The sequence below is a fragment of the Gossypium hirsutum genome, chromosome A01 (genome assembly GCF_007990345.1).
Source record: "Gossypium hirsutum isolate 1008001.06 chromosome A01, Gossypium_hirsutum_v2.1, whole genome shotgun sequence".
NCBI lineage: Eukaryota > Viridiplantae > Streptophyta > Magnoliopsida > Malvales > Malvaceae > Gossypium > Gossypium hirsutum.
This window is the reverse complement of record NC_053424.1, coordinates 17,769,394-17,788,796: the sequence shown is the minus strand read 5'-3', so window position 1 is coordinate 17,788,796 and position 19,403 is coordinate 17,769,394. Positions and strand designations below refer to the sequence as shown.

The 19,403-nt window shown below is 39.1% G+C and overlaps 1 non-coding gene across 1 annotated transcript; it reads right to left on the bottom strand.

Annotated features, from left to right (window-relative positions):
* Positions 1-13,228: 13,228 nt before the first annotated feature.
* On the bottom strand, positions 13,229-13,335 carry LOC121208211 (small nucleolar RNA R71). Its single transcript, XR_005903167.1, has one exon. It is a non-coding gene; the product is annotated as a small nucleolar RNA R71 (small nucleolar RNA).
* Positions 13,336-19,403: the final 6,068 nt, after the last annotated feature.

Sequence of the window (19,403 nt, the reverse complement as noted above, 5' to 3'; positions counted from 1 at the left end):
ACAGCAACCAAAACCCTATTAGTGAACCAAAAACTTACCACATGTGCCCCAACAGTGAGAAAACAAGACGACAGCAATCAAGGAAAAAAGTAAAGTTGAACAATGAGGGAAACAAAGGAATTTCAGTAGTACAAGGAGTAAAAGAAAGGGGAACCGGCAGCAAAAAGAGAGGAAAGAGAGAAGGGTAGCTGAAATTGCCAAAAAGGAAGCAGTAAAATTGAAAACTGATAACTCCTCAGTGATTTTCTCCTTAATTCTCTCCATTACTCAGATTTCTGATCCAACTCAAACTCTTCCTTGTAACCACACAAAAATAAAGCCGACGCAGGGAATCGAACAAAGAACCTCTAACTTTTGACCTCACACACACACCCAGAACACTTAACCATTGAAGCAGATACACACTTGTGCCATAAATTCACAGAAACAAAAATATAACTTTTGAGGTGTTACAACTCTACCCCTTGAAAGAAAATTTCGGCCTCAAAATTTACCTGATCAGAACAGAAGAGGATGCTACTAACGCATCACATCCTCAGGCTCCTACGTAGCCTCCTTAGTGCTATGATTCCTCTATAACACATTTACTAAAGGAATAGATTTCCTCCTCAAAACTTGAACGTCATGATTCAAAATTTGAACCGGCTCCTCCTCGAAGGTTAGATCTGGTCGAACCTCAATCTCCTCAATAGGGAAAATATGCGTGGGATCAGAGCGGTAACGCGTCAACATTGAGACGTGGAAAACATAATGAATGTAATCTAACTTCAAAAGTAGCTCCAACTGATACGCGACTGGTCCTACTCGTCTCAAAATTAGATACGGCCCAATAAACCTAGGGCTCAACTTACCTTTGCGACCGAACCTCAGAATCTTCTTGCATGGCGAGACCTTGAGAAAAACAAAGTCCCCCATAGAATACTCTATCTTATGTATCTTCATATCAGCATAAGACTTCTGCCTACCAGAAACTACTTTTAGTCGATCCCTAATAAGTCAAACCTTATCTTCAGTTTCCAAAACCAACTCCAGACCCAGAACACATCGCTCGCCCAACTCAGTCCAACATAAAAAAGTACGACACTAATGACCATACAGTGCCTCGTAAGGTGCCATCTGGATGCTAGTACTGGAAGTTGTTATTGTAGGCGAACTCCGCCAATGGCAAGTACTCCTCTCAACTGCCTCGAAAATCTATAACACAACTCCTCAACATGTCCTCCAGAATCTGAATCACCCTCTCCGATTGACCGTTTGTCTGAGGATGGAAAGAAGTACTGAAGTCTAACCTTGAACCAGAGCTTCATGAGTCTTAAACTGGCGAGACGCATACGCTACCACCCTACCTTCTTGCATCAATACACATCCCAAACCGACTTGTGATGCATCGCTGTAAACAGTAAACTCTCTTCCAGACTCAGGCTGTATCAGAATAGGATCCTCAATTAAAATAGTCTTGAGCTTATCAAAGCTCTCCTGCTGTGCATCAGTCCAAATGAAAGGAACTCCCTTACGCAAAAGCTTAGTCAACGGAGCTGCAATCAAGGAAAATCCTTCTACTAAACGTAGATAATATCCTGCCAGCCCCAGAAAGCTACGGATTTCAGACACACTCTTCGGCTATTTCCAACTCAACACAGCTTCAATCTTACAAGGATCAACATGAATCCCCTCATCTGAAACCACATGTCCCGAAAAAGTCACTTCTCGGAGCCAGAATTCACACTTACTGAACTTCGTAAATAATTGTTTCTCACGGAAAGTCTGTAAAACCACTCTGAGATGCTCATCTTGCTCGTCTTCAGACTTAGAATACACCAAGATATCATTGATGAACACCACTACAAACTAATCTAGGTAGGGCTGAAATACTGGTTCATCAAATCCATGAATGTCGTTGGTGCATTAGCCAAACCAAAGGGTATAATTAGGAACTCGTAATGTCCATATTGAGTCTTAAATGTCGTCTTATGAACATCCGCCTCCTTAACTCTCAACTGATGATAGGCTGAACGTAAATCAATCTTAGAAAACACAGAGGCCCCTCTGAATTGGTCGAAAAAGTCGTCTATTCTCTAAAGTGAGTATTTATTCTTGATCATTAGCTTGTTCAGCTGTAGAGCTGTAGATAATCGATGCACATCCTCATTGTCCCATCTTTCTTCTTTACAAATAGAACACGTGTTCTCCACAGAAACACACTGGGATGAATGAACCCGCGATCTAACAGCTCCTGAATCTAATCTTTAAATTCTGCCAAGTCTTTTGATGTCATTATGTAGGGCGCGATAGATACCAGAGCTGTACCAGGGATCAACTCAATTCCAAACTCCACTTCTCAGCTTAGAGGCAAACTGGTAGTTCCTCAGGAAACACAACTGGAAAGTTTATCATGGTTCTGATGTCCTCAACCAAATAATCCCCAAAATCTGAAACACTAATATAGGTAAAAATGCATCACATTAGTCAAATAATTCCGACGCGCTCCTTAATCACAACTACCTCAAAATCTTCTTCGGTTCTTAAGACGACTCTCTTCATCACACAATCCAGACTTACCCAGTGTTTTACCAGCCAATCCATCCCTAATATCAAATCGAACTCCCCAAACGGAAGCTCCATCAGATCAGCCAGAAATACTTTCCCTTGAACCTCTAACGAAACGTCTCTATACAACCCACTAAACCAAAAATATTGTCCCAATGGGCTCAACACAGTCAGCTCACTATCAATATTCTCAACTAGAGTACCCTAATGACATCTGGGGCATCTCAGTCCTCTCGGCAATGAGCAGGATAGACAAGAGCAGGCTGCCTCACCTCTATATGTCCAGCACTTTTGCCCAGTGCTCTCTATCCATGTCCTATGCCGTTACCACCTCTAGCTTGCCCACAGCCCCTAGGTGGCTGTAAAAATACCCTCGGCAGCTGTGTAGTCCCAATAACCGAAGCTTGCATCTGATCAATTCTCAATGGACAATCTCTAACACGATGCTCAGTAGACTCACATCTCAGGCATGCCCCAATAGTCCTCCAACACTCGTCTAGATGGCGTACAACAGGAGCCCCAACTTTCACTGACCCATCAGGTCTGGCCTTTTTCTTAGTCCTTAACACAGAACTCAAAGGCTCTGAATCTCTCCTGTTCTTACCCTTCTCGTCATCCATGTTCTAACGTTTCGCACGCTTAACATCATCAGCAATCTTGGCCTTCTCGACTAGCGCTCCATCTGCAGAGCTATTAGTACCCTTAGATTATGCTTGAGGTTGTCTTCAAAACGGACACATCTCTCATATTCATTCGCCACCATGCCTCACGCATAACGGCTCAATCTGAAAAATTTAGCCTCATACTCGGCCACCGATAGATCACCTTAGGTGAGATTTAGGAACTCATGGCTCCTAGCATCAATATAACTGGGGCACCTACATACTTACTCTAAAATGCTGTCTTAAAATACTCCCAAGTCAATCGTTCAGATTGGGCGCCCTCCTTAACCGTCAGCCACCATTGGTATGCTTCGTCACAAAGCAGAAAAACAACCCCCTTAAGCTTTTGCTCAGCAGTAAAGTTTAAGTCATCCATAATTTTTTTTTGTGGCCTCCATCCAATACTTGGCCACGTTAGGGATGACTTCAGTGACACCCCGAAATAACTCAGCCCCATTGGACAAAAGTCGTTCCGTAACCGACCCTTGGCCTCTAGATCCAATGTTAGGCCTGTGACCCTCTCTAAAATCCGTTGCATAGGTTGGGACAATGGGTCGTCCCCAGCCATGTGATCCCGAGACCCAGTCTCAATAGCAGGTGACACTGACGTCTCACTAGTGTCTAAATTTGGTATATTATCCATGGCAGAGGACTCAGCTCGAGCCCCTCTACGGCCTCTACCTCGACCTCTAGTACCACTTCCGCAATACCTCATACGCTCATTGCCTAATTGAATTTATCTGTATTAAAAATTTTATGAATCAGTTATAGTTTTAGTATTTATTAATAGATGTTTTATGCAAAATAGTATCAGAAGTTTAGAGTTTGTTTCCGTAAGTTGCAGTCTCACTACAGTTTTCAGTATAGACTAACTAAAGTGTTTTCAGTGTAATGTACTAACTAAAGTAGTTTTAGTATATTCTAATCATACTTTCAGTCAATTCTAAACAGAGTTTCAGAAACTTACAAAATCGGCACCGTCGGTGTACCACATACTTATTCATAGAAATATTTTAAACATTTACAAATCATTTCTTTAAAACCAAATTTTAAAACCCAAATCTTAAGCCGAGTTTTGCAACCTAACTCTGATACCACTAAATGTAACACCTCAAACCCGGCCTAGACATTATGGCCGAATCTAGCGATGTCACATAATAGTGCTTTAGAAATCGCAATGATGTTAAGACCATTTCTCCGTATGTACCACTTTTCATATCTTATGCTATCTTCTAAAACGTGTAATTTGTTTTTAATCACTATCCATTTTCAAAACGTTATACTTTGCGAAAGCTTTTAAAACCACTTTCGTATGCGTGGTAGTTTCATAAAATATTCGATTCTTTTGAAAACTCGAGTTTTCCTACTACTAGCAGTAAAAACCATAAAACTTTGTAAAATCCCAAATTAAGCAAAAATCTGAAAAAAGGGCCTTAATTACATCAAATTTTCCCCAAATATAAATTAAATCATAAGTAAATAGAAAATAGTCTAAGTGGAAAACCGTGTGGCCACCGCTAAGTCCTCCGCTACTTCGATCCGTTTAATGTTGGGAATTACCTGAATAGATAAAATAGAAAATGGTGAGTTTTCGCAAACTCAGTGTGTAATCCCTACAAATAAATCATGCATACAAACAAACATCAGAATACAGTCTTGGGCCAAAGCCCATCACAGAACCAGTCTGGGCCTTAGGCCACTCAGATACAGATGTAGACTAGATCATTAAAGTCCTACCCACAAGCTTCTACACACCATCTCCATCCAACCCTACACATCATGTGAGGATAAAATCAACCCACCCATCTCTAAAACCAGGCTGTATTGAAATGCAGCACATAATCAGATAATTGCAGCTGAGCTGCCAGATATCAGGCTTAAAAGCCTTTCAGAATACCTCCCCAAAATAACATCAATCCAACCCCGATCAATGCTACATACAAATATGACATGCTAATATGCAATTTATCAGATCATATACTCAATTCAGTACAGATATTATGCTCAGTCGAACACCATATACTCAGATCACATAAATAGAGGTCTAAGTAACGCTTACCGACCCTACAGTAGGCCCACAATCGTCTTGGGTGACCCGTACAACCTTACAAAATATTCTAGAAAAATGGGTTCACATGCTCATGTGGCCCACACAGACCACATTGGTCTTGGCCGTGTAGATCACACGGCTTGGCCCAGTATCCCACACGCCTGTGTGGTTTTACCCGTGTGGGTCCACATGCCCGTGTGGCCCATATGGCCCAAATCAGTCTATCCGTGTGTCACATGCGGCCTACTTGGCCATCGCAAGGCTGTGTCTAATGCACACGGCCTGGCCCTGTCAGTCACACGGTCGTGTACTGTCACACGGCCTACCATACAGACAACCACATACCCTTATGGCGTCGACAGATTTATTTTTCAGCTTTCACTGTTTTTCGTTTTCTGTGATTTTGGGTACACACCTAGTTTCGATTTGCTGCAAAACACTTTCGAGCCTTTAGAGACCTAAAATCAGTATATTTCATCATTTAAGAAGCCCAAAAACAAGTCTAAAATGATTAATTGCAAAAATGAAAAGTCAACTTACCGCTATAGAATGAACACTACTCTGAATCAAATCTATGAAACGCTAATACCAGCCTCAGGAATGCCTCCTAAACAATAACTAAAACCCTATTAAACACTTAATCAGAGTAACATACGAGTTAGTGAACCGAAAACTTACCACATGCACCCCAATAGTGAGAAAACAGGACAATAGCAAGAAAAGAAGAATGTAAAGTTGAACAAAGAGGGAAACAAAGGAATTTTGATAACACAAGGAGTAAAAGGAAGGGGAATCGGTAGCAAAAATGGAGGAAAGGGAGAAGGATAGCTGAAATTACCAAAAAAGAAGTAGTAAAACTGAAAACTAATAACCCCTAGTGATTTTCTCCTTAATTCTCTCCACAGCTAAGATTTCTAATCCAACTCAAACTCTTCCCCTCAACCATACAAAAATAAAGCCGACGTAAGGAATTGAATACAGAACATCTAACATTCCAGCATTCCACTTAACCATCAGACCAGCAGGCCTATTCTGATATGCTTTTACAAATTCTTAAATATAAGTCTATTGAACAATCAAACAAATACCAAAAATTTCCAAAGATGGGGCTTGAATTTGGGACCTCTCACACACACCCAGAACACTTAACCACTGAAGCAGATACACACTTGTGTCATAAATTCACAGAAACAAAAATATAACTTTTAGGGCGTTACATACAGGGTGTAAAGCAAAAGGATCATCATGAGTTTCACAAAATATCAACTCTTTTAGCTCAGAAACGGCTGGAACACAGATCCGATCACGGTATCTCAAACAACCATGCTTATCAAAACTAAAATTCTCTATCATGCCATTCTGAATCATTTTTATTTTATTCACCAACTTGTCATCTTCTAGTTGTGCTGCTCTGATCTGATCAAACATTACTAGTTTAACTCTCAACTAAGCCAATAAGCTTCCATCTTCATTTATTGAGCTTTGTAAACATCGCTTGTAATTCAATTACTGCTTTTCTACTCAATGCATCAGCTACAACATTAGCTTTCCCATACAAATAATGTCTCCAAATCTTCAGTGCAAAAATCACAGTAGCTAATTCTAAATCGCTCGTCAGATAATTATGTTTATGGGATTTTAACTACCGAGATGCATAAGCAATCATCTTTCCATCTTGCATCAAAACGCACTCGAGACCATTTAATGAAGCATCACTATATACAACAAAATATCTTTCTAACTTTGGTAAAGTCAAAATCGGTGCCTTAGTCAACATTTGTTTCAACTTCTCAAAACTATCTTGATACTAATCATCCCAAACAAAGGGAACATTCTTTTGCAGTAGCTTCATCATTGGCAATGCTATCTTTGAAAATTCATTTACAAACCTTCTGTAGTACCCATCCAATCCAAGAAAACTACGTACCTCTGACACATTCTTCGGTGCTTTCCACTGAACAATTGCTTCAATCTTCTTCGGATCAACTCTAATTCCATCTACAATACAACATGTCCCAGAAATACAACCTATTGTGCAGAAAGCTATCTTCAGTACATCGCTTTCTTTCACCTTCAATTGATAATAGCCTGATATCAAATATATCTTTGAAAACACAAAAGCTATTTTCAACTAATCAAATAAATCATCAATGCGAGGTAATGGATATCGGTTCTTAATTGTTACCTTATTCAACTACCGGTAGTCAATACAGAGTCGTATCAAACCATCTTTCTTTTTTAACAAATATTACTGAAGCTCCCCAAGGTGAAGTACTAGGTCAAGTAAAACCTCGATCCAGTAATTCTTGCAGCTATACCTTTAGTTCTTTTAATTCTATAGGTGACATTCAGTACAGAGGTACTGATATCGAAGCTGTACCAAGATAAACCTCAATTGCAAACTCCACTTCCCGATTAGGAGGAAAACCCCACAATTCTTCAGGAAAAACATTAGAAAATTCACAGACAGTTCAAATTTTACTGTTACCACATTATGTGCTTCGCCCTCTTCTCGTATTCGTACCACATAGGCTCGAGATGATATTCTAGCTTCTGACTGTTGTGTGGCAACATCACTTGTTCTTCTTGCATCTCTTCTGAAAATTGAACCACCTTTGACTGATCCTCGACCTCTAGCAGTAGATACAAATATCTGTAATGTAACGGGTGTAGCACTTTTATTTTTCAGACAATCTTTAACAAAATGCTCGGTAGATCCGCAATGAAAACAACTCCTAGTCATTTTCCAACACTAACCCCAGTGTTTCTTTCCACAATGTTCACATTTTGGCATTTCAATATCCTGTGATGGACCCTTTACACTGCCGATAAAGATGTTCATCTGATTCCTCCTATTTTTTTCATCTCTATCTGATCTGAAACTTGGTCTCCAACCACCACGAAATTCTTTTGATCTTTTCAGTTGCGGGTTCTTACTAATAGCCCCAGATTGTTTCCCAGTGGAACGAGTAATTTCAGACTTTTTACCGAGACCCAAAACTTGTTCCACCATTTTAGCTCTTTCAACCAGATCTACACACTCAGTTATTCTATGAGATACCAATTGTACCCTTAATTCATCGCGCAAGCCCCGTAGAAATCATTTCCAACTATCAGTCTCAGTCGGTACAAATTCAGATGCATACCTACTAAGTCTTAAGAATTCTCGTTCGTAGTCCACCACTGACATCTCACCTTGTTTAAGCATAAAAAATTCTTGCTTTTTGTCTTCTATATACAGTTCTCCAACATACTTTTTTTTGAAATTCTTTCTGAAAGAATTCCCAACTTATTTGTTCTGTCGGTATATGCCAAATCACTGATTCCCACCATACATAGGCTTCCCCTTGTAATAATGAAAAAGCACATAATAAACTCTTCCTGGGTACATTCAGGTTGTTGTAGGATTCTTTTTATTGATTCCATCCAATTTTCAGCAATTGATGGATCAACTCCTTTTAGACCCAAAAATTTTGTGGCATCGTACTTACATAATTTTGTGATCAGAGCTCATCATGTAGTAGGAGCAGATGCCGTAGCTGCAACACCCCCTACCCGTGTCTAACGTTGAGACAGGATACGAGGCATTACCGGACTTAAACGCAAACAATCATGTAATCCAAGCTATAAAATTTCATTCCAAATTAAAACCAATCGAATATATTCATAGTGTCCCTATTATGGGCTTACGAGGCCTATAACATACATTTAAAATGGTCCGGGACTAAACAGAGAACTTTGAAAAGTTCTGAGAAAACTTAGAATTTTTTCTCATAAAATAAGGTCACACACCTGTGTGGACAGAAGGGCACGCCCTTATGTCATCAACATGCCCGTGTCCTTAGGCCGTGTAACTCTCTGTTTATGACGTCAGCACACAATTTGAACCACACAGCCAGGTCACACCCCCATGTCACCAAGCTATGTCCCTCACAACAGTTTTGTCTTAGCCCGTGTAGCCAACACTTAAACTAGTTTTTCAAGCCTTCATGTTACCCATAATCCCTTACAACTTAATACACATATAATCACAATTCATAGTAGCATTTTAATGATTAAAACACTCTTTATTGTGACACAACATGACATTTTCAAGGTATCATACACGTTTTACATATTCTCACATTATACTGAATCTAGGCATACCATATCTCATTCATTTGACCAAGCCAAATACTTTACCACTTATTCTCTTATACCATGATTATCAACTTATCCATCAAGCATTCACATTCAAGGCATTATTATCTCACTTGCCATATTATATCTTAAACATGGTCATGATCACTTTGAATGGTCGTGAAGCATTCATCACATATGCATGTCACAACACCGGTCATGCATAGCCAACCATCATGTTCACATTATTTCATCATAAACATTATAACATAGCATGGATAGATAGATTTACAAACCATACTCAATATGAGCCACACCCTATGGCCATATACAAATAAATGAAAATAAGCCAATACATTTGGCCAAATCATAGAACACATACCATAAAAACTAATCCCTATCCATGCCACTCACATGAAACTTCTCAACCTATGTATCAATATCCCAAGGTGATAGCTTGGTAGTGTGATGTTGTCTCCAACGTTCTCCAACCCCGAGCTAACCTGACAACACTAAAAGAAATAGAAAGGAGGGAGTAAGCTTTACGCTTAGTAAGCTCGCATGAAAATAATAAGCAATGAATTAATATGCTATTTCAATTTCTCTCTATTTATTCAAAATCCAGTCAAGTTGTTTTCTTAAGGCACAAACACTAAATCATTTATATCTAGAGCTACAGAACTCCAAATTAAGATCCGTTAATTTTCCTTAAGACTAAACTAATATATCTTCTTACCATAAAATTTTCAGAATTTTTGGTCTAGCCAATAAGTACAGTTTATTCTTTAAAGTTACCCCTATTTTGCTATCTGGCAATTCCGACCTCTGTTCACTATGAATTAATTATATCATAGTACGGGACTCAGGTGATGCTCTCATATATTTCCTTTCAAAATAGACTTATTAAGGATTTTAAGCATATAATTTATAACTCATAATAATTTTTTTAAAATTTTTAAAGATTTTAAAAATTAAGATGGGGGAGTTCGAGATCATTTTGACCCTGTTTCACAAAAAGTCAAAAATCTCATCATATGAGATTCTTTTTCTTACACCGTTTCCTTTATCTGAAACCAAACTCAATAAGATTTAATTTAATGTTTTACTTAGCCTCTAACTCAATTTCCACTATTTTTGGTGGATTTTCAAAGTCAAGCCGCTAGTATTGTACTAATCTGTCTTAGTGCAACATGATGATAACCATCACAAATTTCTCATAGAAATTATTCTCATAAATACCACTCATTCATTTGCACTCTTATCACAAGTCCATTTCATTTCACATGACAAACACATGCTCATGGGTTTTGAGTACGTACCTGTGCTATCTCTTAGCACAACCACTCATCTAAATATGATAATCATCTACATCATACTAGTATCATCTAAGCATAGATGAGTTTATCATTTCAAGTGTTTCCGTTCCATTTCTCATATTAATTCCCATTAAATTCCTTAGAATCTTAATGGATATCACATTTATCGTCAAGTCATGCAAGTGATCATTTCAAGTACGCACTCCCGCGAACCTCACTCATTATGGTGGGATTACCAGTTCAGGCTAAATCCCCCGTATCATAACACACAAAGTGTTGTCAGGATTACCAGTCCAAGTTAAATCCCTTACAACGACATACACTATCATAAATTCGGATTCTGAATTACCAGTCCAGGCTAAATTTAGTCCTTAATTAGATTACTCATCCGGACTAAATCCTTAATGCACACATATTCTTCGGGAGGCTCGATCACTTGAGGAACACCTATCTGGGCTAGATCCTTTCTATATTGAGATAAACGGATTACCTGTTGATAAACCATAAATTATACATATTTTTACCCCATGTTTAATGCATTTTATGGATGATTTCCTATTAGAATTGGTGAATTCGATGCTCCTTATGCTTTAATTTCATGTTTTATACTTAGGAGAGCATAGGAGAGCGAAAGGAAAGAGAAACGGGCCAAAAATGGAGAAAATGGGCCAAAGTATGAAATCAACACGGCCTGGACTTCCTCACGCGGGCAGACTACATGGCCGTGTCAATTTTCCAGGCTCGAGTACGGCTTGAAGTAATCGAACACGGGCGTGTACCACGGGCGTGTCCCTGCCGAGCCCAAGTTGAGTCCAATTTGGAAAAAGCTAATTTTGAGGGCTTCTAGGCATTCCAAAGCCTATAAATACACCCTAGAGAAGGAAGAAAAGGGGAGACGGAGAAGAGGGAGTAAGGAATTACTCCAAGGAAGCCGATTGATCCATCTCAGAAGCCGGATTCATCATCAAGACTGAAGATCTCTCCTCAATTTCCCTTCAGGAGTTTTGGGTTTTCTTTATGTTTTGTATTCTTTATTCTTCTGAGATGTTTTCTTATTTAGTTATGAACTAAAACCCCTAAATACCTAAGGGGAATGAAACCTAAGACGAATCTTGTTATTATTTTTTAATCGTATGATAAATATTTAACTTGTTCTTAATTATGTGTTCTTAATTCTTGTTTTGATATCCCAGGATACTGATTCAAGACATGCTCTTATTCAGAGGAGGAATAGACCCTGTCTAAGAGTACATTTGTCATAATTAAGCAGAGTTGATTGAGCGTCTAAACATAGGGTGACAAAATTTTGCTGGATTAGGGTGAAACCTAATAAGGGGATCTATAGATCGAGTTAATGCAATCCTAGAGTGTTAATTAGAGAAAAGTCTCGGTTATTCAATCTAGGGATTAGACGTTATTAGTCTTGAATAGGGATAATAACATAACTTAGGGATCTCTACGGAACAAGTTGAATGAATAAATCGTCCGATTCGGAGCCAGAATAATAAGTAAAGTCTAGGTGGATTTTTCCTTAGGTATTGTCTTAATTCAATTGATGTTTCCCAAAAGCAATTCCCAAATTCTTTTCTCTGTGCGTTCTTAGTTTAGATAATTAGTTAATTAAAACAAAACCTCTTTATTCTTAGGCTAGATAATAAAAAAACAGTCATTACTAGTACTTTTAGTTCCTTTGGGTTCGACAATCCGGTCTTGCTAAAACTATACTACTGTTCGATAGGTACACTTGCCTACATCGCAAAAATAGTTACTTTAAGAACGAGTAATTATAAATATTTAAAACCTAACACGAAATCACGCGATCAAGTTTTTGATTCCGTTATCCGAGAACTAAGATATTAGGAATGCTCAATTTTTATTACTTTAGCCATTTATTTTTCTTGCAATTTAATTTTATATTACAATTATTATTGCTTACTTATTTACTTTTTTTCCTTCTCTTGGCAGGTTTTTATAGTTTATGACTAGAAGAAACCCGTCAGGACCATTACTTTTTGACAAAGAAATTGATCGTACAGTTCGTAGAAACCAAAGAGAAATAAGGCAAAGCTTAAGATACACGGAGAACGAGCAAGAAGACGATACTCAACCCCCAACTGAAGAGATGACTAAAAACCAAGGCAATCAGCTACTTCCTACAATTGCGGTTAACCAAAATCTTGCTCCACGCACTATGTATGATTATGCTAAACCTTCTTTAACAGGAACTGAACCGAGCATAGTTAGACCTACTGTAGCTGCAAATACTTTTGAATTAAAACCTAACACTATTCAAATGATTTGATAGTTTGCAGGATGAGGATCCCAACGCTCATTTAGCCAACTTCATAGAACTATCCGATACATTTAAAATTAATGGCAATTCTGATGATGCCATACGTCTTCGGTTGTTTCCCTTTTCATTGAGGAACAAAGCTAAACAGCGGTTGAACTCGTTGCCATGAGGGTCAATTAATACTTGGGAACAAATGATCGAAAAATCCTTACTAAAATATTTTCTGCCGGCTAAAACCGCTAAATTACGTAATGATATCTCTTCTTTTGTGCAGATGGATTTAGAAACCCTCCACGATTCATGGGAGAGATACAAGGACTTACTGCGAAGGTGCCCTCACCATGGGTTACCGCTTTGGCTCCAAGTTCAAACATTTTACAATAGTCTGAATCCTTCGACTAGGCAAATGGTTGACGTAGCCATTGGCGGAACCATCATTAATAAAACACCTAAAGATGCCTATGAGTTTATTGAGGAGATGTCACTGAATAACTATCAGTGGCAAGTCAACGAAAATAGCCGGTGTTTATAACGTTGATTCGGTCACCATGCTGTCAAATCAGGTAGAACTCTTGAATAAAAAGATTGATGGTTTTCTTAGTTCTTCACAGGTTCACCTAGTAATGCAGTGCGAAGCAAGTAGCGGTAGAACAAGCCATACGGAATGTCAACCTTATACCCATAACATGGATAACGAGCAACTAAACTACATGGGTAATAATCCTCGACCTCAAAAAAATCCATTTAGTAACACTTACAATACAGGTTGGAGGAACCATCCCAATTTTTCGTGGAGAGGCCAAGGAAATCAAAGACCACAACATCCTCCAGGTTTTTAGCAACCCCCTACCAACAGGAAAAGAAGCCGAACCTAGAAGAGATGCTCTTAAAGTTTATATCGGTGTCAAAAACTCATTTCTAAAACACCGATATAGCACTTAAGAATCAACAAGCATCGATCCAAGGGCTCAAAACTCAGATAGGCCAGCTTTCCAAACTAATCTCTGAACGGCCACAAGGTAGTTTACCAAGGAATACTGAACCCAACCCAAAGGAATAGCTCAACGCGATTAATAATCAAAATGAAGAAGGATTTGTGGAGCCTGAACCAGAACTGCGGTAAGAAACTGTGGTAAGTACAGGTTAAGGTGAAGTAGATCAAAATACAAACAAATCAGTAAATGTCGAATATAAACCTCGTGTACCATACCCCAACGCAACAAGGAAAGACCGCTCAGATGAACAATTTGGTAAATTCCTTAAACTCTAAAAAAAATTACATATTAACTTATCGTTTATTGAAGCTCTATTGTAGATGCCAAACGTAATGAAATTCTTAAAAGAGCTTTTAGCAAATAAGCAGAAGTTGGACGAGGCGTCGCATGTGGGGCTAAACGTAGTGTGCTCAGCTATTCTGAAATATAAGCTACCGCACAAACTAAAAGATCCAGGGAGTTTTACGATTCCTTGCTTAATTGGTAGTTTAGATGTTAATAATGCATTAGCTGATTTAGGGGCTAGTATCAACATCATGCCTTTTAAAATGTTCAAGCAAATAGGTCTCGGGAAACCCAAATAGACTAGGATGAGCATTCAATTAGCAGATAAAACTATAAGATTTTCTAGGGGTATTATTGAAGATGTGCTAGTCAAAATCGATAAATTTATTTTTCCCGTTGACTTCATTGTTTTAGACATAGAGGAGGATAGCAATACTCCTTTAATCCTAGGAAGACCCTTTTTAGTAACTGCTAAAACAATTATTGATGTTGGCACAGGTGAGCTCACGCTTCGCGTAGGGGACGAAACACTCACCCTTCAAGCTCGCAATTCTGACAACACATCGGAAATTGAAAGTGATCGTCTAAACCATTCTATTAAAACTGACCATATGATACAACCCACTTTGCAAGAGTTAAGTCTAAAGGAAGTATATGAGCCACTCTCAAGCAATAGTAGAGGTTCTATTTATGAAGAACAAATGCTGCAAATAGAGGAGCTAGATGAATGGCGAACACATAAACCGAGAACACACGATAAACAAAAACTACGCCAGAACGAGCCCGATACCTCTCCAAATCAACTTAAGGTTGGTGATAAAGTCTTATTAGATGTCAGAAATCCCCACATTGTCACTACCACACCAAATGAGGAAACCCTCTTACGGTACTCAGTATTTTTCCATTTGGTACAGTGGAGGTGAGTCATCCCAAGTTCGGCACTTTTAAGGTAAACAACACCTGATTAAAACCTTATTTTGATGAGATTGATAGCAGGAATGAGGAGTATAAACTCCTCAAACCACCATGACCATTCACTGGAGAGGTAAGTCGAGCTTAGACTATAAATAAGCGCTTCTCGGGAGGCAACCCGAGCACTAACAATATTAATTTCTTTAAATTTTGGTATTTAACTCCTAACTTACTAATAGAAATCTTGAATACAAGTGTTTTCGCAGAGACACGGCCAAGCACACGGGCGTGCTTAAGGCCGTACGAAAACAGGGCAAGGATTTCCCCAACACAGGCTACGATAAAATGCCACAGCCGTGCGACATGGCCGTGGTCAAGCCTACCAAAACAACATGGGCGTGCGACACGCCCGTGTAGAAGACCCATGGTTGAACCTGTTAAAACAGCACGGGCGTGTGACACGCCCGTGTCTAACACCCGTGGTCGAACCGTTAGATTGACACAGGCGTGGGGCTTGTACACACAGGTGTGGGAGAAGCGAATGAAACTAGACACGGTCGTGTGACACGACCGTGTGAACCCACACGCCCGAGGAACATAGGCTTGTACTAAATGTCAGACGCGCCCAAATTTGAAATTCGCAAATCACACGGGCTGAAATTGGGGAACACGGGGGTGTGCCCTGGCTGTGTGGCCCAAAATCTATAAATACCCTGCACTATTCGCTTTCTTTCCCATTCAAAATAACCCTAACCCTAGCCGTTGCAACTCCACATGGCCTCCCTGCTACGCCCATGCGCTGCTTCCCACTTCATTTTTGACGCTCAATCTTTTTCCCTTAGCGTTTGTTTACTCCTTTCACTTCAATTTTACTTATTTCTAATGCTTATTATCAACATAATCTTCATATCTTTTGAACTATTTTTCATTTTTCTATCATTTAATTTGCATTCTTAGGTTAGTTATCATACATTTTGTGTTAGTTATTAGGAACACCTCATACCCATGACATTACTATGTTTATTCTCATGCTATTACCATGCCAATGTATATCATTTAATTTACATCACACATTCCGTGTTCAATTGAAATTAGGAAAACCTCATACCCATTACATCTCTATTCTCATTCTCATTGTTATTGTGGTTGAGTTTGCTTTATATTAATAGTATTGGATGAAATAATTAGTTCCAAATTCATGCTTTTTATTTTTTCAAATTTGTTTACCTATTATTATTCTTTATATTACAGGCTTGTGATGTCGTCTCCACAAGGAAAGAAAACCGCCGTACCTGCTTCAAAGAAGAGGAAGGGAGCGTCCTCTTCTGCGGGCCCAACCGCGAAAATTCGTCACCTTCTCCTACAGTTCCCCCGAGGGTTCTAGGAAGAACTGTTCCAAATATTTCGGGCCCGACCTTTAATTGTTGGTCGCTGCATCGACTGGGCTGCTGTAGAACAAGTTTAGTTGGCTGATTCGATTCGAGCCCTCTTAACCACCGACCCTTGGGAGCTATTCTTTGGGATTATCGAGCCAACATACCTTGAGCTCACGATGGAACTATGCTCAACGTTCCATCTTTAGACCGTAATGACGAACTAAAATGATCCCAGCACGGTTCAATTTCGCCTAGGCGGATTAATCCGCCAACTAAGCGTCCTAGAGTTTGGTGCTGCACTAGGCTTATATACAGAGGAGTTCAAGGAGGAGAATGAACTACATGCTCTCAGTCGCCACATACATTTCTCTCCCTCGAAGTATTGGCACACTTTGGCCCCTGGCGTGGCCTCCTACAATCCTAGCTGCTCCAAGGCATCAGTTCTCCCACCATCTCTGAGGTACTTACACGTTATTTTAACTCACACGGTTACAGGGAGGCGAGAGAGCACTGGTGTCGTCAACACCCACGACGCCTACTTCTTATGGTGCATGTCGTACAGGCACGCCATTGACCTTGCCTATTTCATCACCCTCGCAATTTAGCACCAAACAGAGCGGCATAGGAAGGGAGTCATCTCCATTGGCTCTTACGTGACTTAGCTGGTGTGACACTTCGGACTCCTAAACACCGTGGCCCAAGAATCATCCCTCACCTTCATCGGCTAGATATCTCCACAAGGCATCTCGAGCATACTTAACATGAGGATGATCGAGAGGCGCCGAGGAACCTACCCTCCCCAGTATCGTCTCGCCCAATCTACTGAAGAGGAGGCCTATGAGGACATTCCTGATGATGTCCCCCCACAGTAAAAGGGCCCACCGACTCAGCCACCACCACCCTCTCGTCCAGTTCATGCGGTGACTTCATACGCTGACATCTCTAAGCGCCTCACTCGATTCGAGCAATAGTGTTTACAACAATTTGACAACGTTGATGCTACTCTACAGCAGATTTGTCAGCACCTCCACATCTCATCGCCAGTCCCACCTCGCGAACCATCCAGCGATAAAGATGTTTAAAAATATTTATTTATTATTTTATATTTTTAATTTTTATTAAAACTACTTTTATTATAGATTGTTTCCCCAAGTCTAGGTATTACTTTGAATTGGAATTCACAAGTTTTAACACCAAAAAGCCATAATTTTTGTGAGATTTTTGAGCTTTTGAGCATCTATTAGTTCTTTCATGCTCACTTTTATCATTGCTTTGAGTGCGTTAGTATTGAACTGTTATTCTAGAACTTGCTTGATTATGCATGTCGAGACCACACTATTTGATTTGATATGTCAAAATCATTAAGGCACTTAAGATTAACCCACTCATGCCATGAAAAGCCTACCTTCACGATTAACCCCTAGTAAACCCCCTTGACCCTAACAAGTCATTTCTTGTATTGCCCTTAATATTAACCTTTAACCCATTATTGTTGAAATCCCTTAAATTAATCCCTATTTTTGTCGAGATTTGAGTTAAATGGATTGCTTAGCTATGTTTTGTTCTTAATAGTTAGTCCATATTATTTAACTTGTTCTTGAAAAAAACTATGTATATATATCAGTAATTCCATATTCTGAGAAGAAGCTCTGTTGTACGCAAGTAATGATTAACTCTTTTTCTAGTTAGGTAATTTGTCAATTCAATCTTGATTCTAACCCTTTCTTTCATCTTGTGACCACACCCCCTAACCAAGCCGCATTACAACCCTCTAAAGACCTTTTGATTGATGTATCATCTTAAATTATAGTGGTGGAGATTTGATTTTCATGCAAGCCTATGGTAATGACTTTTCATTATTAACTATTGAGTGCTTCATTTATTGTCCTTAAACACCTCGAGTGATTTGAATGAATCTTTAGTGAGGATGTAAAACTCTGTGATATTTTGAATCAAAAGGTAATTACTCAAATGAGGAGAGACACCTATGTTTGCATGATTAAATACTCAACTCAGAATGTTTGAAACTTTTATGTTCTTTTAGTTGAATTCTCAATGTATGATTACTTATGGATTAATGTGAGATATTATCGATAGAAATTATAAGTTGAGAAGAATTTATTTTGATTATGAGTTGAGAATTTTGCTTGAGGAAAAACAAATGCTTAAGCGCGGGGGTATTTGATAAACCATAAATTATACATATTTTTACCCCATGTTTAATTTATTTTATGGATGATTTCCCATTAGAATTGGTGAATTTGATGCTCCTAATGCTTTAATTTCATGTTTTATACTTAGGAGAGCATAGGAGAGCGAAAGGAACAAGAAATAGGCCAAAAACGAAGAAAATGGGCCAAAGTACGAAATCAACACGGCCTGGACTTCCTCACACGGGCAGACCACACAGCCGTGTCAATTTGGCAGGCTCGAGCACAGCCTGAAGAAATCGAACACGGGCATGTGCCACGGGCATGTCCCTACTGAACCAAGTTGAGTCCAATTCGAAAAAGGCTAATTTTGAGGGCTTCTAGGCATTCCAAAGCCTATAAATACACCCTAGAGAAGGAAGAAAAGAGGAGACGGAGAAGGGGAAGTAAGGAATTACTCTAAAGAAGTCGATTGATCCATCTCAGAAGCTGGATTCATCATCAAGACTGAAGATCTCTCCTCAATTTCCTTTCAGAAGTTTTGGGTTTTTTTTATGTTTTGTATTCTTTATTCTTCTGAGATGTTTTCTTATTTAGTTATGAACTAAAACCCCTAAATACCTAAGGGGAATGAAACCTAAGACGAATCTTGTTATTATTTTCTAATCGTATGATAAATATTTAACTTGTTCTTAATT